The following is a 21,655-nucleotide window of genomic DNA, read 5'->3' as shown; positions in this document are numbered from 1 at the left end:
CCAGAGTAAAGGAAAGAAAGAGAGGAAGACAGTGTTTCATGTTCAGTTACAATGGGAAATCTTGATCTGGTGTCTTGGGTGGAAGCAGTCTACGTCAATGTCAGCTGCTTCTCCTGCTCGTCAGTTTGATTCAGAGGTCTTCAGTGTTTGTAAAGGACCAGAGGTCAGGAGGAGCTTTCTTCCACTGTGAGATGTGTAGCCAAGGTTTAAGTCCTGGAGGTTTGGCTGCCATCTGGGTCGGGAGGAAGACCTAGTATAGTCCTTCCCAAGGAGATTCAAGGACAGTCTTTGGTCTCAGTGATTCCAAATCAGAAGGATGGGAGGAAATAGGAAACATTAGGTTGGAGAGTGGTAGCCAGATATTTGAGAAAATTAGAAGAATTTAGGATCCAGTTCAGTTTACAGGTATATAACAAAACCTCAAAGACGATTAACAGGGTTAGAATCTAAATATCTACAAAGGTGCAAACATAATTTTTCTCTCTACAATTACCCCAATTTTTACCAAAGATAATCAGAGTAAAACTAATTTGTTTGTATTAAACTTGGCCTGATTATTTACATGAGTGTAGCAAGAATGGTGATTGACCACATAAGCTCTTTTAAGACTGCTTTGCTGGAACTTTTTATAAGGAATCTCAGATTTGACTCTTTCAAAGCCTCTGAGGCCAGGAAGCCAAGCCAAGTTTCAAGCAGTTCCTTACAGCTGTCTGGTCATGTCTGAATCTATGCATATCTCTCTCAACTATGACATTCCAGTCAAAGCCTTGGTAACATAGCCAATGTTTTCAATTGTACCCTGTTAGAAGGAGAACAGATTCTTCTTGAAATTATGCAAGTAACTTACTGTATTGCCATGAAAAGAACACTTGAGTTTCTAAATTCTGGAGGGATCATACAGGGAGAAAAAGTAAATGTTTCCTCTTTGTTTACAAAGGTATACTTTACCAATTGTAAATCATAGGTAGCTTAAGAGAAAAAGTTTCCTTAAATCTGGAAAAGCAAAACACTAAAGAACCAGAAATGTTTCAAACAAGAAGTCGTAAAAATTATAACTATCCTTCTCAGCTTATTCAGTCCCAGGTTATGAATTCTTGTTCTGCTTGAACCCAGTTGTTTCTTTTCGTTCTGGAAATTCTTTTAATCTGAAAAACTAATTCTAAAATTCATAAACATGTAGGAGTATCCAGGAATGTTAAAAAAGAAATAGAGTAATTGGCAGTTTATTGAAGGGGATTAGAATGCACCACCCAAAATATGCCATATGGATTATTTTGAGTTAAGGCCATTGAGAATCAACAGATACAGAAAGAAGCCTTCTTGGAGATTCTTTCTCTGACTAAGAGCAGAAACTTCTAAAAACTGAGGGCTGCCATAAATCTCTTCTCCTAAGGGAGTTTTATGGCTATGAAGAAGACAGAAAATCGGCACCAACATGAGCCTGCACAAACAAATTTTAATAAATAACCTTTATCTTTCCTTAGTTTCCCCCTATATTTACCTCCTCACAATTTACCACCCTTAGAAGCTCAAACCTCTTTTCCTTTGTCTTGTCGTTTCTTCACAAATTTATTTCCCTTTGTTAAAATGGTAACAGTCTGACTGCCTCTTTAGGATTTTCATGTCATTTCTGAGGCCCCTCCACCATATACATGTGAAATAAACCTTTTTCTCCTGTTAATCTGTCTTTTGTCAGTTCAATTTGCAAGACCCCAGTTATTGAATCTGAGAAAGTAAAGGAAAGAATTTTTTTCCTCCTCATCAACATCGTCTAGAATTACAAAAATTACAAGAGTAAATTACCAATGTAGGAAAGGATAAGCAGATCAGGTCATTTACTGAATGCCCTTAGTTACTCAGATTTATTTCTAGAACAGAATTAAAACTCCAGAAAAAAAAAAAAGCACACGGGAGAAATAAGTACATATTAGAGGTGGCATTTCAAATCAGTGGAAAATGATAATTTTTCAGCAAATGATATTAAAGTAATTGGCTACATTTGGGAGAAAATTCAGGTGGTTCCTCCATTATTCCTCCCACCAAATTTTAGTCAGTATCCAGAAATTCAAATGACTAGCATTTACAAGGAAGTGCCCAACTTTTCTAATAATTAAAGAAGTACAAATTAAAACAATTTATTACTTTAGATCCATGATATTGGAAAGAGTGGAACAAGGTTAAATTGCGTACACTGCTAATGGTGTGTGGTATAAAAGGGAATGACCCTGAAGAACAATTTGGGAAGATCCAGTAAAGTGGCAGATGTGCATAGCTATGACCCAGCAACTCTACTCTGGGGGCCTACTTTGGAAACCCTCACATGTACGTACACAGAGAGACATATAAGAATATTAACTGCAGCGCTCTTCCTAAATTGAAAACTGAGAACAACCTAGACACTCATCAACAAGAAAACAGATAAATTCATTTATATGTGAAAAGACGTTAAAGTACCATATATTGTTTCTTTCCGATGTTTTATTAAGATATGTGATGTACAATGAACTGCACATACCTAAAGTGTACAATTTGATAAGTTTTGTTTTATTATATACTACTCAAACTATAACCACAATCAAAATAAGGAACATATCCATCACACACAAAACTTCTCTTGCTCCTTTGTAGTCTATCCCTGTCTCTTCCCTCTGTGCCCCATCCCCAGGAAACCTCTGATTATTTTGTCACAGTAGATTTGTTTGCATTTTCTAACACTTCTTTCTCTCAGCATCACTGTTTAGAGATTCATCCATGTTGTTGTATCAGTTGTCATTTCTTTTATTGCTAAGTAGCACCCATTATATAGATATAACACAATTTGTTTATCTGTTCCCCCGCTGATGGGCTTTTGAGTTGTTTCCGGTTTGGGGCTATTACAGATAAAGCTGCTATAAAGAATCTTGTACAAGTTTTCATGTGCATGTATGTTCACATTTCTCTAGGAGTGGGACTACTGAATCAACTGGAAGGTGAAGTCTTGACTGTTTAAGAACCTGCCAAAATGTTTTCCAAAATGGTTAGTTTAAACATCTGATCAAATCTTTTGCCCATGTGATAAACTGGATTGTCTTATTATTATTGAGTTGTAAGAAGTTTATGTCTATTCTAGATAGAGTTACTTTGTCAGATAGATGTTTTGAAAACACTTTCTCTCAATCTGTGGCTGGATCGTCTATTTTCTTATGTGTCTTTTAAGGAACAAAAATTTTTAATTTTCATGAAGTCAAATTTATTGACTTTTCTTTTATAGTTTATGCCTTTTATTTTAGTTTATGCTTTATTTAAGAAATTTTTGCTTAACCCAACATCACTAAGATTTTCTCCTATATTTTCTTCTAGAAAATTTATAATTTTGGCTCTTATATTTAGACACTTATTATGATCCATTTTGAACTAATATTTCCATATGGTGTGAAACAACGATTAAGACCTTTTTTTGCGTATGGCTCTCCAATTTCCTATCACCATTTATTGAAAAGATGATCATTTCCTCTTTGAATTCTCTTGGCTTCTTTGTCAAAAATCATTTGTCCACAGGATAGCCACATAAAAAGAATGAAGTTGTACAGCTATCTCATACCATATACAAAAATTTACTCAAATGGATCAAAGAGCTAAACGTAAGAGCTAAACCTATAAACTCTTACAAGACTACGTAGATTTAAGTCTTTGTGACCTTGGATTAGGCAATGGTTTCTCAGATTTGAATAGACATTTCTCCAAAGAAGATATACAAATGGCCAATAAACACATGAAAACATACTCAACATAATTAACTAATAGGGAAATGCAAATTAAAACCAAATGAGATACCACTTCACATCTGCTTGGATGGCCATAATCACAAAAGACAGGTAAGTGTTGGCTAGGGTGTAGAGAAATTGGAACATTCATGCTGTTGGGAATGTAAAATAGTGCAGCTGCTTGGGATATTTTCCAAAGTCTGGCAGTTCTTCAAAAGGTTAAACATAAAGTTACCCAGCAATTTCACTCCCAAGTATATAACCAAGATAACTGAAAACGTATGTCCTCGCAAAAACTTGTAAACAAATGCTCATAGCAGAATGATTTGTAAAAGCCCCAAAGGGGAAGCAAATGTCCATCAACTCATGAATAAATAACCAAAAGGTGGTATATCCGTACAATGAAATATTACTAAGCAAGGAAAAGAAATGATACATGCTACAACATTGAAAGCATTCAACTAAGTAAAGAATCCAGTCACAAAAGACCACATATTGTATGATACCATTTATGTGAAATGTCTAGAATAGGCGAGTCCATTGAAACAGAAAGTAGATTGGTGGCTGCCTAGGGCCAGGGAAGGAGGATTCAGGAGGAAATGGGGAGTGACTGCTAATTGATACAGGGTTTCTTTTGTGGGTGACCTAAATTTTCTAAAATTAAATAGTAATGATGGTTGCGCAACTCTCTGAATATACGAAAAACCATTTAATCGTACATTTAAAATGCGTGAATTGTATTGTATGTGAATTATATCTTAATAAAACTGTTATTTTAAAAATCTATTGTCCATAAATTTGTGAGTCTACTTCTGAACTCTCTATGGTGTTCCACTGGCCTGTGACTATTCCAATACCACGTTGTCTGGATTACTGTCTCTTTATGATAAGCTTGGAATCAAGTAGTTTTAGTCCTTCTACTTTGCTCTTCTATTTCCAAGTTGTTTGGCTATTCTATATCCTTTGTAGTTCCATATTAATTTTAGGGTTGACTAATTTATTTCTTCAAAAGAACCTATTGAGATTTTCATTGAGATTCTCTCAAATCTACAGGTCAATTTGAGGAAAAATGACAACTGAGTCTTCCGATCCATGAACCAGTATCTCTCTCCATGTATTAAGGTAATCTTGGATTTCTGTCAGCAATGTTTTACACTTCTCAGTGTATAGTCCTGAATATCTTTTATCAAATTTATTCCTAGAAAATCCATGTTTACGTTATTGAAAATGGTACTTTAAATTTCAGTTTGACCATTTATTGCTAGACATAGAAACGTAACTAATTTTTGCATATTGACCTCATATCTGCAATCTTGCTATACTCACTTAAAAGTTCTAGTAGCTTTTATTTGTAGATTCCTTAGGGTTTTCTTAGACAATTATGCACTTGAAAATAAAGACAGTTTTACTTCTTTTCCAATCTGCATGTTTGATTTTTTCTTTTGCCTTACGGTACTGTCTAGGACATCCAATAGAAGTGGTAGGTAAACATTGTTGCTTCATTCCAGATCTTAGGGTAAAAGCATTCAGTCGTGCATCCTGAAATATAAGGTCAACTGTAGGGTTTTTGTAGATACTCGTTATCAGGTGGAAAGAATTCCCTTTTATTCCTTGTTGGCTGAGAGTTATTGTACTGAATGAATCTTTGTGCATCGAATGTTTTTATATATATATTAAAATGATTATTTTTTCTTTAGTTTGTTAATATGGTAAACTATATTAATTGACTTTAACATTAAGTCAACTTTGCATTCCTGGGTTAAACCCCACTTGGTCATGGTATATTTTGTTTTTTCACTCAATTCATGATAAGTTGTTTGTTCAAAAATTGTGCAGAATTTTTCCATCTATTTTCATGAGGGATATTGGTTTATAGTTCTTTTTTCTTGTAATGTCTTTATCTGGTTTTGGTATCAGGATAATGTTGGCTTCATAAAGTGAGTTGGACGGTATTCCTTCCTCTTTAAAAGTCTGGAAGATTTTGCGTAGAACTGGTATACTCCCTTCTGGGATGTTTGGAAGAACGTGGGGGGGAAATAGGGAAATGCTTGTCAAGGGGTACAAACTTGTAGTTATAAGACAAATAACCTTTGGGTCCTATTGTACAGCATAGTGATTATAGTTAATAATACTGTATTGTATACTTGAAATTTTTTAAGAGAGTAGTTTTGTTTGAGGAAGATTAGCTCTGAGCTAGCATCTGCCACCAATCTTCCTCTTTTTGCTGAGGAAGATTGGCCCTTAGCTAACATATGTGCCCATCTTCCTCTACTTTACATGTGGGACGCCTGCCACAGCATGGCTTGATAAGTGGTTCCCATGTCCGTGCCCAGGATCCGAACCGGTGAACCCTGGGCCGCTAAAGCAGATCACGCAAACTTAACTGCTATGCCACTGGGCCAGCCCCAAGACAGTAGATCTGAAGTGTTCTCACCACACACAACAAAAAAGTAACTATGATGGATGTGTTAGTTAACTTGACTGTAATAATCATTTCACAATGTATATGTATATCAACTGTTTGCGTTGTACACCTTAAGTACATGCAATTTTTATTGTCAATTATACTTCTGTAAAGTTTGAAAAAAAATGTTTAGTAGAATTCACCCATAAAGTCATCTAGGCCTGAAGTGGAAATCACTTTCCTTAGTAGGCATAAAGCTAGTTATGTTCTTTATATCTTTTTATTAAGGGTAAAAAAAACAGCTTTATTGAGATATAATTTACATACCATACCACTCACCCATTACAAGTGTACAATTCAGTGGGTTTTGATATATTACATTATTGATCTTTTAAAATTGTGGTAAAATATATTCAACATAAAATTTGTCATTTTAACCATTTTTAAGTGTACAATTCAGTAGCACTAATTCCATTCAAAATGTTGTGCAGCCTTCACCACTATTTTCAAAACTTTTTCATCACCGCCAACAGAAAGTCTGTAATTGTTAAGCAATAAGTCTCCACCCTACCCTCTCTCTAACCCCTGGTTATGTCTACTCTACTTTCTATTTCTATGAATTTGCCTATTCTAGATACTTCATATAAGTGGATTCATACAGTATTTGTCCATTTGCATGGCTTATTTCATTTAGCATAATGTTTTCAGTGTTCATCCATGCTGTGTCATGTATCAGATCTTTATTCCTTTTTATCATTGAATAATATACCTTTGTACATATGCACTACATTTTGCTTATCCTTTCATCTGTGGATGGACACTTGGATTGTTTTCACCTTTTGGTTTTAGTGAATAATGCTTCAGTGAACATTGACATAAAAATATCTGTTTGAGTCCCTGCTTTGAACTCCTTTGGATATATACTTTCAGCTTTCAACATCTGACCATGATGCGTCTTGGTGTAGCCCTCCTTTCATTTATCCGACTTCGAGTTTGTTGAGCTTCAGGGATATATATTGTTTTTATCATATTTGGGAAGTTTTCGATCACTACATAGTCAATATTTTTCTGCTCTTTTCTCTCTCTCCTCTCCTTCTGTTACTTCCATTACACATAGGTTGGTGTGCCTAATGGTGTTCCACAATTCTCTAAGGCTCTGTTCATTTTTCCTCATTCTTTTTTCTCTCTGCTCCTCAGATTGCATAATCTCCATCAGTCTGTGTTTAAGTTTTCTGGTTTGTCCATCTTTCGGTTCAGATTTATTGTTGGGCTCCTTTAGTGAGTGATTGTCCAGCCACACCCTTGATGTTCTCTCCAGAACAGATTTTCTCATTTTTTTGTAATGTAGATAGGTTGAGAACTTTCAAATCTTCAGTTTTGGTTTCTTTTTCTAACTTGCACCTCAAAACTCTTCCAGCCTCCACCCATTCCCCAGTTCTAAAGCCACTTCCACAATTTTAAGTATCTGTTACAGCAGCACCCTACATCCTGGTACCAAAATCTGTATTAGTTTGCTAGGGCTGCCTTAACAAATTACCACAGACTGGGGGGCTTAAACTACAGAAATTAATTTTTTCACAGTTCTGGAGGTGAGGAGTCCAAGATCAAGTTGTGGGCAGAGCTGTTTCTTCTGAGGCCTCTCTCCTTGTTTTGTAGGTTACTGTCTTCTCCCTGTGTCTTCACGAGGTCTTGCCTTTAGACGAGTCTTTGTCCAAATTTCTTCTTCTTGTTTGGACGCCAGTCATCTTGGATTAGAGCCCATCCTAATGACCTCATTTTAGCTTAATTACCTCATTAAAGACCTTTTCTCCAAATACAATCACATTATGAGGTACTGGGAGTTAGGACTTCAACATACGAATTTTTCAGGAACACAGTTCAGCCCGTGACATACTTCCTGGTATGGAACCTGCATCCTGTCAGCAAGCTGGGGTGTGGGTGCTCAGGGCCCGGTGTTTTCAACCTGCTCCTACCTGTGGTAGAGTTCCACCTTCCAAGTAGGGGCTACTTGGGGTAACAGAGCCCCAGTCCTCTTGGCTACATTTGCCTGGAATAGAACTTCTGCAACATGAAGCTGAGAACGTTAGAGACTGCAGCAGCCTGCTCTCCCAGGGAGAAACTCTCACCCTAGACTGCGAGCTAAGAGGAGAGAGAGGGTCTCATTTTCTTGTAAAGCTAGATCACTCCGACTTGTAGGAGGGGTGGAGGTAGGAGTGGGACATGGCTCAAATGGCACAGACTTGCTGTTTTTACCCAGATTTACTAGATTTTCCTGAATAAATGTTTTTTAATTTGCTGTATGCCATTAGGACAATTTCCAGAAAATTTAAATTTAAAAATAATAATGATTTTTACCATTTTTCTTTTTTTGAGGAAGATTAGCCCTGAGCTAACATCTGCTGCCAGTCCTCCTCTTTTTTTGCTGAGGAAGACTGGCCCTGAGCTAACATCTGTGCCCATCTTGCTCTACTTTATATGTGGGATGCCTACCACAGCATGGCTTGCCAAGTGGTGCCATGTCCACACCCAGGATCCGAAGCGGCGAACCCCGGGCCGCCAAAGTGCAATGTGCGAACTTAACCACTGTGCCACAGGCTGGCTCCAATTTTGATCATTTAAATGATCGTTTCATGGGGAAATGTTCTGCCGAGCTCCTTATACCACCATTCTGGAAGTCCTGTCTCTATTACTTCTTGAGTCAACTTGGCTAGTTTGTGTCTTTCAAGGAATTTGTCTATTCAATCTAAGTCATTAGTTTGTTGGCGTAAAATTGTCTACTCTATTCCCGTATCACTTTTAATGTTTGAAGGTTCTGTAGTGATGTCTTCTCTCTCTTTCCTGATATTATTTATTTGTGTGTTTTCTCTTTTTTATCCTTATAGGACTTGCTTGAGATTTGTCAATTTATTGATCTCAGACAAATCGTTTTTGGTTTAATTGGTTTTCTCTCCTTTTTGGTTGTTTTTTATTTTTATTGATTTCTTTTATTTACTTTTTTCCTACTTATTTGGGTTTATTTTGGTCTTCTTTTTCTGGCTTCTTAAGCTTTAACCATAGTTTTGAGAATTTTCTTCTCTTCTAATATGAGTTTTTAATGCTATAAATTTTCCTCTAAGAACTGCCTGGCTATACCCCACAAATTTTGATATGTCATGCTTTCATTTCCATTCTATTCAAAATATTTTAAAATTTCTTCTGGGATTTGTTCTTTGATGCATGAGGTATTTAGAAATACGTTTAGATTCCATATATATGCGGATTTTTCAGTTATCTTTTTTTTTTTTTAAGATTTTATTTTTTTCCTTTTTCTCCCCAAAGCCCCCTGGTACATAGTTGTATATTCTTCGTTGTGGGTCCTTCTAGTTGTGGCGTGTGGGACGCTGCCTCAGCGTGGTTTGATGAGCAGTGCCATGTCCGCGCCCAGGATTCAAACCAACGAAACACTGGGCCGCCTGCAGCGGAGCGCGCGATGTTAACCACTCGGCCACGGGGCCAGCCCCTCAGTTCTCTTTCAAATACTGTTTTCTCTGAGTTTGAAAATTTTTGTAATTGAGGTCACATTGGTTTTTAATATTGTGTAAATTTCAGGTGTACATCATTATATTTCAGCTTCTGTATAAGTTACATCATGTCCACCACCAAAAGTCTAGTTTCCATCTGTCACCATATATATGTGCCCCTTTACCCCTTTTGGCCTTCCCCCACCCTCTTCTCCTTTGGTAACCACCAATCTGTTCTCTGTTTCTGTGTGTGTGTTTGTTTGTTTATATTCCACATGAGTGAAATCATACAGTATTTGTCCTTCTCTGTCTAACATTTCACTTAGCATAATACCCTCAAGGTCCATCCATGTTGTCGCAAATGGCACAATTCCGTCTTTTTTATGGCTGGGTAGGATTCCATTGTGTACATATACCACATCTTTATCCATCATCTGTTGATGGGCACTTAGGTTGCTTCCCGGTTGTGGCTATTGTGAATAATGCTGCAATGAACATAGGGGTACATGTATCTTTTCAAATTAGTGTTTTCGTCTTCTTTGGATGTCTACCCCGAAGTGGAATAGCTGGATTGTATGGTAGTTCTATTCTTAATATTTTGAGAAATCCCCATACTGTTTTCCGTAGCGGCTGTAGCAGTTTGCATTCCCACGAGCAGTATATGAGGCTCCCCTTTTCTCCACATCCTCTGCAACTCTTGTTATTTCGTGTCATTTTAGTAATAGCCATTCCGATGGATGTCAGGTGATATCTCATTGTAGCTTTGGTTTGCATTTCTCTAATTATCAGTGATGTTGAACATCTTTTCTTTTCTTTCCTTTTTGGAGAAGATTAGCCCTGAGCTAACTTCTGCTGCCAATCCTCCTTTTTTTGCTGAGGAAGACTGGCCCTGAGCTAACATCCGTGCCCATCTTCCTCTATTTTATGTGGGATGCCTGCCACAGCCTGGCTTGAGAAGCATTGTGTAGGTCTGCCCCCGGGATCTGAACTGGAGACCCCAGGTTGCCAAAGTGGAAGGTGTGAACTTAACCGCTGTGCCAACGGGCCGTCCCCTGAACATCTTTTCATGTGCCTGTTGGCCATCTGTAAATCTTCTTTGGAAAAATGTCTGTTCATATCCTCTGCCCATTTTTTGATTGGATTGTTTGTTTTGTTGTTGTTGAGTTGTGTGAGTTCTTTCTATATTTTGGAAATTAACCCCTTATTGGATATATGACTTGCAAATACTTTCTCCTAGTTGGTGGGTTGTCTTTTCATTTTGTTGATGGGGAAGACTTTTAGTTTGATGTAGTCCTGTTTGTTAATTTTTTTCTTTGTTTCCAGTGCCTGAGGAGACATGGTATTCAAAAAGATACTGCTAAGACTAATGTTGAAGAGCATACTGCCTATGTTTTCAGCTAGGAGTATTATGGTTTCATGTCTTACATTCATCTCTTTAATCCATTTTGAGTTGATTTTTGTGTATGGTGTAAGATAATAGTCTACTTTCATTCTTTTGCCTGTGGCTGTCCAGTTTTCCCAACACCATTTATTGAAGAGACTTTCCTTTCTCTATTGTCTGTACCTAGCTCCTTTGTCGAAAATTAGCTGTCCGTAAATGTGTGGTTTTATTTCTGGACTCTCAGTTCTGTTCCATCGAGCTGTGTGCGTGTTGTGTACCAGTACCATGCTGTTGTGATTACTGTAGTTTTGTAGTATGTTTTGAATTCAGAGATTGTGATACCTCCAGCTTTGTTGGTTTTTCTCGAGATTGCTTTGGCTTGTTGTTAGTTTCTAATGTAATACCATTGTGGCCAGAAAGCATAGTTTTTATTATTTGAATTCTTTTACATTTATTGAGACTTTCTTTACGGCCAATCTTACCGTCTATCTTGGTCAGTGATCCAGTTGTATTTGGGAAAATGTTAGGTAGAATGTTGGTTGATAGAGTTATTCAAGTCTTCCTTTACTGATTTTTCTGTCTACTTCATTTGTCATTTATTGAGAGAAGGGTATTGACATCTCTAATAGTGGCTATAATTGTGGATTGGTGCAGTTCTTTTAATTTTATCATTTTCTGTTTTATGTATCTTGAAGTTCTGTCATTAGGTGAATATGTATTTAGTGTTGTTCTTCTTTTCCATACAATTTGACAGTCTCTACCTTTTCGTGACAGTCTCTATCTTTTCATGTTTCAAAAATCTCTACCTTTTGATTTTTTTTTTACAGCATTCACAGTTAAAATGATTACTGGTTGTTGTGATTAAAGTGGTCAAATGCACCATTGTGCTATTTATTCATTCTCTTTCTTATTTGTGATCTCTTTGTATTTTTTTTCTACCTTCTTTTAGAAGGCAGAAAATTTTACATTTTCTAATTCCATTTAATCTCCTTTATTCACTTGTTAGGAATAAGTCAATATTCTTTTCATATTATCTGTACTCTTTGTTTTCTTTATTTTATAAGTTGTTTTAGGGTTTATATTAGACATCTTTCACTTATTACGCTCTACCTTCTGATCATATTATTATCCTTCATGTATAGTATAAGCTCATTACAATAGTTTACTTTGATTTCACCTTTCCTAGATTTTAGGTTATTGTGGATATACATTTTATTTCTACATATATTAGTAACCCCACATGCATTGTTACATTTTTGTTTTAACCAGTCAGTAATGTTTTAAAGATATTTAAAAATTAGGGAAAAGTGTATTTTGTATTTACTCACAAACTTTCCGTTTCCAGTGCTCTTTATTTCCTTGTGTATATCCAGATTTATAGTTGGTATCATTTTTCTTCTGTCTGGAGGATTTTCTTTAATATTTATTATAATGCTGGGCTGCTGGTGATGAATTTTAGCTTTGATATGTCTGAAATAGTATTTATTTCATTTTCATTTCTGAAATGTATGTTTACTGTATATAGAATTCTGGGCAACCATTATTTTTCTTTCAGCTCTTTAAAGGTGTTGCTCCGTTGTCTTCTGGCTTTCATTCAATCCAGTGAGAAGTCTGCTGTAATTCTCATTTTTCTTCTGTACACGTGTCTTTTTTTGGGCTGCTTTTAAGTTTTTTCCTTATCACTGATTTTAAGCAGTATGATTATGATGTGCATTGGTGTAGTTTTCTTTGTTTCTTCTGCTTGGGGTTCATTGAGCTTCTTGGAAATATGAGTTTATGGTTTTCATTAAATTTGGAAAAATTTCATCTGTAAGTCCTTCAAAATTTTTTGTCCTATCCCTCTCCTCCTTTTTGGGAGTGCAGTTATATCTATATTAGGGCACATGATGTTTTTCTATAGCTCACTGATATTTGTTTTTTTCCAATCTTTCCTCTCTCTCATTTTAGATGATTTCTGTTGTCTTTAAGTTCATTAATCTTCTTCTACAGTGTCTAACCTGTTGATAATTTTAACCATACTATTTTTCTTCTCAGACATTGTATTTTCACTTGTAGATGTTTATTTGTGGTTTGTTTTGTTTGTTTCCTTTTAGATTAACAAAGGTTCTTTTACCATGCTAAAAATATAAAATATACCATCTTAACCATTTATAAGTGTAGCACAATTCAGTAGTGTTAAGTAAATTCATATTGCTGAGGAATAGATTTCTTTTACATCTTCCATATCTCCTTAAAATGCTCATCTTTCATCCTTTTTGAACATATGAACTATATTTATACTAAGTGTTTAAACGTTCTTGCCAACTATTTCTGTCATCTCTGGGTCTGTTCATATTGATTGATTTTTCTTTTTATTTTAGGTCTTATTTTCCTGTCTTGCATATCTGGTAATTTTTTTTTGTCAAGTGCCACATATTGTGAATTTTATTTTCTTAGTTGTTGGAGTTTCTGTATTTTTTTTCTAAAATATTTTCAGGCTTTGTTTTGAGATTCAGTTAAGCCATTTGTAATCAACTCTGCCATTTTGAGGCTTGCTGTCTTGCTTTCTTAGGTGGGTCCAGTACAACTTTTACTATAGGACTAATTTGGTCCCAACACTGATGTGATACCCTTTTGAGAATGTCCTTGTATTAGGAGGTTCTTTTTATTTGGCTAGTGGGAATATAGAGTATTACCAGCCCTGTGTGAGTTCTGGGATGGCTAGCTTGAATCTTTCTCATGGTCTTTCACTGGCCTTGAGTAGTTTCCTCACACACCTGCATTGATCAGTACTCATTTGGAGCTCTTCCTGTGCAGATCTGTCTTCTCTCATACTTCATCCCATAAATGCTCATAAGATTTCCTTGTATGAACTCTGTATCTTTAGCTCCTGGAACCAGCAGGCTCCGTTTGGGTACTTCCTGCCTGCACACAGCCTAAAAATTCTCTCCAGGCTGTAAGCTGGGGCAATAATATGGCTCACATCTTTTGTTTCATTTCTCTCAGAGATCATTATCTTTCACTGACTGTTGTCTAATATCTGGACACCACTGTATGTTTTGTCCGGTTTCTTAGTTGTGTGTGGTGGGAGGATAAGTCTTGTTGTTTTCTTTTTAATCCAGTTGTTTTCCCCCGTCATTGCTAGAACCCCAAATCTCAAAAATACTGCATCTTGATAGCAGATACATACAGATGTAGTAAAACTACAAAGAAAAGCACAAGAAGGATAAATTCTCAATTCAGAATAGTGGTTACTTCTGGGGAAGCTGGGAGAAAGAGGAATGTGATTAGGTATAAAAAGAGACCTATAGGGGGCCAGCCCCATGGCCGAGTGGTTAAGGTCATGCTCTCCACTTCCACGGCCTGGGGTTCGCTGGTTCGGATCCGGGGCATAGACCTACACACCGCTCATCAAGCCATGCTGTGGCAGCCTCCCACATAGAAGAACTAGAATGACTTATAACTAGGATATAGAACTATGCACTGGGGCTTTGGGGAGAAAAAAAAGAGGAAGGTTGGCAACAGATGTTAGCTCAGGGCCAATCTTCCTCACCAAAAAGCGTGCAAAAACAAGACCTATGACTATTTTTATAATATTTTATTTCATAAGCAGGGTATTGGGCACATAGGTATTTGGCTTAGTGTTAGTCACATTTAATATCAGTCCTGAAATATTTCGCAATTGAAAGATTTCAAACAGAACAAAGGATTAAGTTTTTTAAAAAGACAAACTGGAAATACTAGAAGAAAAAGCAGGTATGTCTTAGTGGTGTCTATAACCTTGATTGAACCTTTTACTCCCTCTACAAATGGATGTATAATATGTAAGAAATAGTCTTCAAATTAATATTATCAATCATTCATAAAAAACATTGAGCCGGTCTTGTGCCCATTTCTTTGATTTTTGCTCTGAGAAGTTGATATGGAGAATATATGTATTTCCAGACTGTTCTTGACTTTTAGAAAAGTTTAAGGCAACTTGACTGAAGTGAGCCAACTAGAATCCTGAGTAGGGAGAATGAGGTCACATTCTGTGGATTCATTCTTCCAGGTCTGCAAAACAGTAAGAAACCATTTCCTCAGTATTAGAGGGATCAGATAGCGGCAAGACTCACCAAACTGTCTTCTATTTCTACCATATGCCTCCCAGAGGAACCAGAACTAGCAATTCTAATGGCCTTGCACAGTTGTAGGAGAACTCCTGCCACTACCACGCATGTATCTATGACTTTCCCTCCTTTATATTTTCCCCTGTGAACATGAAGGACTATAGTAGTAGTTAATTATGTTTTCCGAATATTTCTGATTCTCTGCCTTCCAGGACATGGTAGGACTGCAATTCCCAGAGTCTTGGTTTGGGTGGGGTCATGTGAATAGTTCTGGTTAATAAAGTATAGGTGGAAGAAATCTGTGTCACTTACAGACTAGAGCTTTTCATTGCTGGTGTGAGGCCCTTCAGAATCTTACTTCCTTTTGTCACAGCAACCTGCAAGTTTCAGTTTGGTGGCTGCTCTCTCAGCCTGGGTCCTGGAATTAGATAAAAACTAGAGTTCCCAGATGATCCTTGATGAGATTATGATATAATCAAGAAATAAACCTTTGCTGAGAAAGTGCTAAAAATTCCTTTGTATCATTCAGTTCAAATGTCCCTTCAGAGAGGCAGTCCTTGACCACGCAGTCTAAAACCCACCACAAATATCAGTTGCTGTCTAACACAATCCCCTGTTTAATTGTCTTCATAGTACTCTTTACTTTCAGAAATGGTTTTATCTATCTGCACTTCTTTATTCTATTCCCCACCCCCTGCCCAAAAAAGCCCCCAGAATACTCCATGAGAATAGAAGACTTGCCTGTTTGATTCACTGCAGTATTCCCAGCACTTTGAGGATAGAGAGACATGAAAGAATCAGATTAGCCTAATTCTTATAGGCCATGGTAAGTGCAGTGTGAAGTCACTGAAGGGTAATGAGACTCTGACTACTTTTGGAGAATGGACTGGAAGCGGGCAACAGTGGAAGTGAAAGTAGATCAGTCAGTAAACTCTAGCATTGTTCTAGGCAAGATAAAGGGGGGTTGAACAAGTATGGTGTTTGTAGATCAAAAAGATAGGTCTTGTTTATGTGGGAATTAGGGAAGAGAAGCATCAAGAAGACTCTTAGGTTGCTGGCTTTAGTAACTAGATAAATGGAGGTGCCATTTAATGAGATGGGGAATATAAGGGAAGAGCACTTTGGGGGGACTGTGGCAGAGAGTTGGATATCTAGAATTTCCTTTTGACTATGTTATGAAGACATCCTAGTCAAGATATCAATTAAACAGCTAGGTACTGTCCATGAAAATAATCCATAACCAATCTATAAACGAAAATTTGGGTGAATTTGTTCTGAGCTGAAATCTGAGGACCATGGCCCGGGGCCTTTCTTCCCACAGGAAGAAAAGGCACCAAAGAAGTGAGGTGTACAGAGTGGTTATATATCCACAAGCAGGACGTTTCACATATGATTGAAATGTCCCTCCCACAATAGTCACAAGATTGCCCTGTCAGCACAGCACTTGATGGACACAGCAGGTAGTAGGTCTGCTATCTCAGAGGGCGTAGCAGGAGGCAAGTCTGTTGTCTTGAGCTGGGCAGTCACAGGTGAGCACAGCAATCAGTTTCTAGCCTAAGGAAAGACACTTAAGCCTTAAGGAGATGCCAACTTTGGGAGAGGGAGGGAAGTTGCACCTTTATCTCAAGGGCCTTTGTTCTTGCCATAGGGAATATCTAAAGCAGATATACAATGCATGCTCAACAGCCACGGTCAGGCCCTTTTGGAAAGACAAGGTCAGGCCGAATTAGGTTTACACCAAATGGCTTCCTCATATTCTCCAATATATCCTATTGCTTGCCATTTTTATTTGTCAATACAAACAAGTTGAACTCAGATTTGGGATGCAGATATAAACCTGAGAATTTATAAACCATTTAAGATCACCTGTGTTGGGGAAGTGGGAGAATTCCCCCCCCCCCCTTTTTTTTTAAGGTTCTTATGGCTGGTCAAATAATTTAAAAGGCAGGTTAGCAGGAGAAAAATCAAACAAAGTTTAATAGCATGTATACATGGGAGAAACTCAGGAGAAACAGTAACTCAGTCATCTGGCTGAGGCTGCCTGTTTAAATTTCTTCAGCTACAGACAAGGAGGATGTTGGGGGTAGTGATTTGGAGCTTCAAAGGGGAGGAAGGCAACTCCTGGAAATGGAAAAGCAAATGTTTGGTAAATAGAACTTTGATAAGAATGGGCTTAGCAAGGATCCTCCCAGTCTACCAGATACCCAGAGTTATCTAAGGTGATGGCTTGTCCTGGGGACTGGCCTTTATTTTAAATTTCTTTTAGGCAGTTGGGGAGAAGGTGGAATGTTCTTCCTGAGTCTTCTGAGCCTTTATTTTCTTCAGCTTGAAATAATCCACATACCAGAGTGGTGCATCTTGTGGTGGGCCAGTGGCGGGGGGGGGGGGGGGGGTCATGCCCTGAACCCCATCACCTGCATAGGAAAAATAGATTTCAACATTTAGGGGTTAGATAGTATAAGAGGAGCCACTAAAAGTGAGAGAAGCATGGGCTATCCAGAAACCCAACAAGAAAAGTATTTCAAGGAGCAAGTGCTCAACTGCTTTGAATGCTGCTAAGAACTCATTTAAGAGAACAGAGAATTTATATTTTTTTCAGCTTTATTGAGGTACAATTAACATTAAAAAATTGTACATATTTAATGTATACATTGTGATGAAGTTGGACAATATGCTTACACCCATGATACCATCACCACAATCCTGGTAATAAATATATCCATCACCTCCAAAAGATTTCTTACGTCCCTTTGCTTTTGTGTGTGTGTGTGGGAAGAACATTTAACATAAGACTTATCCTCTTAAGTTTATAATGTTGTAGATCTCTAGAACTTATGTATCCTGCATAACTAAAACTTTATGCTGAACAACAACTCTCCATTTTCCCCACTCCCGTCCCCTGGCAACCAGCAATCTATTTTCTGTTTGTCTAAGTTTGACTATTTTAGATACCTCCTGTAGGAGAAATCATGCTATATTTGTCATTCTGTGACTGACTTGTTTCAGTCAGCATAATATCTTTTTTTTTATTGAGTTAATGATAGGTTACCATCTTGTGTGATTTCAGTTGTACATTAATGTTTGTCATTCGTGTTGTAGGTGCACCATCTCACCCTTTGTGCCCGCCCCCACCCCACCTTTCCCCTGGTAGCCACTAATCTGTTCTCTTTGTCCACATTTTTAAATTCCTCCTATGAGTGGAGTCATACAGAGATTATCCTTCTCTAACTGGCTTATTTCACTTAACGTAATTCCCTCAAGGTCCATCCATGTTGTTGCAAATGGGATGATTTTGTTCTGTTTTGCAGCTGAGTAGTATTCCATTGTATATATATATACCACAACTTCTTTATCCATTCATCTGTTGATGGGCACTTAGGTTGCTTCCATGTCTTGGCTATTGTAAATAATGCTGCAGTGAACATTGGGGTGCATAGGACTTTTGGGATTGCTGACTTCAAGCTCTTTGGATAGATACCCAGTAGTGGAATGGCTGGATCGTATGGTAGTTCTATTTTTAGTTTTTTGAGGAATCTCCATACTGTTTTCCATAGTGGCTGCAGTAGTTTGCATTCCCACCAGCAGTGTATGAGGGTTCCATTCTCTCCAGAACCTCTCCAACATTTGTTACTATTAGCTTTAGATATTTTTGTCATTCTAATGGGTGTAAGTTGATATCTCAGTGTAGTTTTCATTTGCATTTTCCTGATGATCAGCGATGATGAGCGTCTTTTCATGTGCCTATTAGCCATCTGTATATCATCTTTGGAGAAATGTCTGTTCATGTCTCCAGCCCATTTTTTGATCGGGTTGTTTGATTTTTTGTTGTTGAGTTGTGAGAGTTCCTTATATATTATGGATATCAAGCCTTTGTCAGATATATGACTTGCAAATATTTTTTCCCAGTTAGTGGGTTGTTTTTTTGTTTCAATCCTGTTTTATGTGCCTTGAAGAAGCTCTTTAGCCTGATGAAGTCCCATTTGTTTACTCTTTCTATTGTTTCCCTTCTCTGAGAAGACATGGTGTCCGAAAAGATCCTTTTAATACTGATGTCAAAGAGTGTACTGCCTACGTTTTCTTCTAGAAGCCTTATGGTTTCAGGTCTCACCTTTAGGTCTTTGATCCATTTTGAGTTTATTTTAGTGAATGGTGAAAAAGAATGGTCAGTTTCCATTCTTTTACATGTGGCTTTCCAGTTTTCCCAGCACCATTTTTGGAAAAGACTTTCTTTTCTCCATTGTATGCACTCAGCTCCTTTGTCGAAGATAAGCTGTCCATAGATGTGTGGTTTTATTTCTGGGTTTTCAATTCTATTCCATTGATCTGTTCACCTGTTTTTGTACCAGTACCATGCTGTTTTGATTACTGTAGCTTTGTAGTAAGTTTTGAAGTCAGGGATTGTGATGCCTCCCGTTTTGTTCTTTTTTCTCAGGATTGCTTTAGCAATTCGGGGTCTTTTGTGGCCCCATGTAAATTTTAGGATTCTTTGTTCTAATTCTGTAAAGAATGTCATTGGGATTCTGATGAGATAGCGTTGAATCTGTAGATTGCTTTAGGTAGAACGGACGTTTTAACTATGTTTATTCTTCCCATCCATGTACATGGAATGTCTTTCCATCTCCTTATGTCGTCATCCAATTCTCTCAGAAAGGCCTTGCAATTTTCATTATATAGGTCCTTCACTTCCTTGGTTAAATTTACCCCGAGGTATTTTATTCTTTTTGTTGCGATTGTGAATGGTATTCAGTTAGCATAATATCTTCCGGGTCCATCTATGCTTTTACAAATGGTAGTATTTCCTTAATTTTTAAGTTTGAATAATGTTTAATTGTGTGTATATCCCACATTTTCCTCATTTTCTTTATCCGCTTGTCTATTGATGGACATTTGAGTTGTTTCTATATCTTGACTATTGTGAATAATGCTGCAATAAATGTGGGAGTGTAGATATCTCTTCACAATCCTAATTTCAAGTCTTTGCACATATACCCAGGAGTAGAATTGCAGGATCATGTGGTAGCCTATTTTAATGTGGTTTGTTTTGGTGAGGAAGATTGACCCTGAGCTAACACACCTGTTGCCAATCTTCCTCTTTTTGCTTGAGGAAGACTGTCGCTGAGCTAACATCTGTGCTAATCTTCCTCTACTGTATGTGGGATGCTTTCACAGCGTGGCTTGACGAATGGTGCTAGGTCCATGCCCAGGATCTGAACCTCCGAACCCCAGGTCGCCAAAGTGGAGCACACGAACTTAACCACTATGCCAACGGGTTGGCCCCAATCTTCCTCTACTTTTTGTACATGGGATGCCACCACAGAGTGGCTTGATGAATGGTGTGTCGGCCCACACCTGGGATCTGAACCCATGAAACCCCAGCTGCCAAAGTGGAGCGAATGAACTTCACCACTATACTACCAGGCCAGCCTCTATTTTTAATTTCTCTTTTTTTTTGAGGAAGACTGGCCCTAAGCTAACATCTGCTGCCAATCTTCCCCTTTGTGCTTGAGGAAGAGAGGCCTTGAACTAACATCTGTGCCAATCTCCCTCTATTTTATATGTGGGTTGCTACCACAGCATGGCTTGACAAGCGGTGAATGTCTGCACCCAGGATCTGAACCTGCAAACCTGGGCTGCAGAAGCGGAGAGAGCTGAATTTAACCACTACACCACCGGGCCAGCCCCTACTTTTAATTTTTTGAGGAACCTCCATACTGTTTTCCATAGTGGCTGCACCATTTTGCATTCCCACCAACAGTGTACAAGGGTTCCAATTTCTCCACATCCTTGCCAACACTTGCCATTTTCTGTTTTTTGGTAATAGTCATCCTAACATTTGTGGGTGATATCTCAATTGTGATTTTGATTTGCATTTCTTATCAGATTTGGCAATATGGAGGTTATTCATAGGAAAACATATGAATCAAAGAGGAGGAAAAGAGAGTCCACGTAGAACTCTCAAGAAGTTTTGCTATGAAAGCAAGCAGAGAAATAAGCTCAGCGAGAGGGATTACGGGGTAAAGAAAAGTGGTGTTTTGTCTTTGTTTTTTTAAGATGAGCGATTTTACAACATTTTTTATGATGAAGAGACCATCCAGCCTGAGGAGAGATTGATGATGCAGTAAAGAGAGGGGATACGGAAAACAACTAAACCCCTAACTAGGTGGCAGACGTAGGAGTCCATATCACAGCTGGAAAGACTGAACATTAACAGAAGAAAAGCCACTTCCTTCTCTTTACTATGATGCAGAAGATAAATGCAGTTGTAGGAAGGATTGTACATTTCGTGGTGGGATGTGGGAGAAATTCCCTATCTCGTGACTTTTTTCTGAAGTATAAAGGAAAATCATTGGCCAAGAGAGAACATACAAAATAGTCATCGCGGAGAGCGAAAAAGTAAGTTTCCTAAAACCCTGGAAAAGGATGACCGGCTTAAGGTTTGTGATCATGAATTTAAAGAAAGCTTGTCAGCCTGAAAGCCAGTTCTTTGTGGCCAGGAAAGAGGGCAATAATGAAAAGTGTTCTAGAGAGAGCAAATACAG

General features: G+C 37.7%; 1 protein-coding gene and 1 long non-coding RNA gene across 9 annotated transcripts in view; one reads left to right on the top strand and one right to left on the bottom strand.

The window, feature by feature from the left end:
- The window catches only part of LOC123275652 (ligand-dependent nuclear receptor corepressor-like protein), a 67,035-nt gene that overhangs the window by 30,744 nt on the left and 14,636 nt on the right, over positions 1 to 21,655 (top strand). For 3 of the 8 annotated variants that reach the window (XR_011493260.1, XR_011493263.1, XR_011493259.1), the window contains exon 2: positions 4,797 to 4,865. The exons of 1 other annotated variant lie outside the window; for it this stretch is intronic. The gene's annotated coding sequence lies outside the window, so the exon portion shown is untranslated. Of the gene's footprint in view, positions 1 to 2,942; positions 3,017 to 4,796; positions 4,866 to 20,285; positions 21,510 to 21,655 lie in introns of all 8 variants that reach the window. 4 more of the 8 variants (XR_011493262.1, XM_070481343.1, XR_011493264.1 and 1 more) reach the window with 2 other exon arrangements.
- On the bottom strand, positions 7,211 to 20,288 carry LOC123275814 (uncharacterized). The gene is made up of 2 exons (XR_011493265.1): positions 15,429 to 20,288; positions 7,211 to 15,060 (listed from the first exon to the last, which is right to left on the bottom strand). It is a non-coding gene; the product is annotated as an uncharacterized lncRNA (long non-coding RNA).

The sequence above is a fragment of the Equus asinus genome, chromosome 12 (assembly GCF_041296235.1).
Source record: "Equus asinus isolate D_3611 breed Donkey chromosome 12, EquAss-T2T_v2, whole genome shotgun sequence".
Taxonomy (NCBI): Eukaryota; Metazoa; Chordata; class Mammalia; order Perissodactyla; family Equidae; genus Equus; species Equus asinus.
This window is presented reverse-complemented; position numbering and strand designations above follow the sequence as displayed.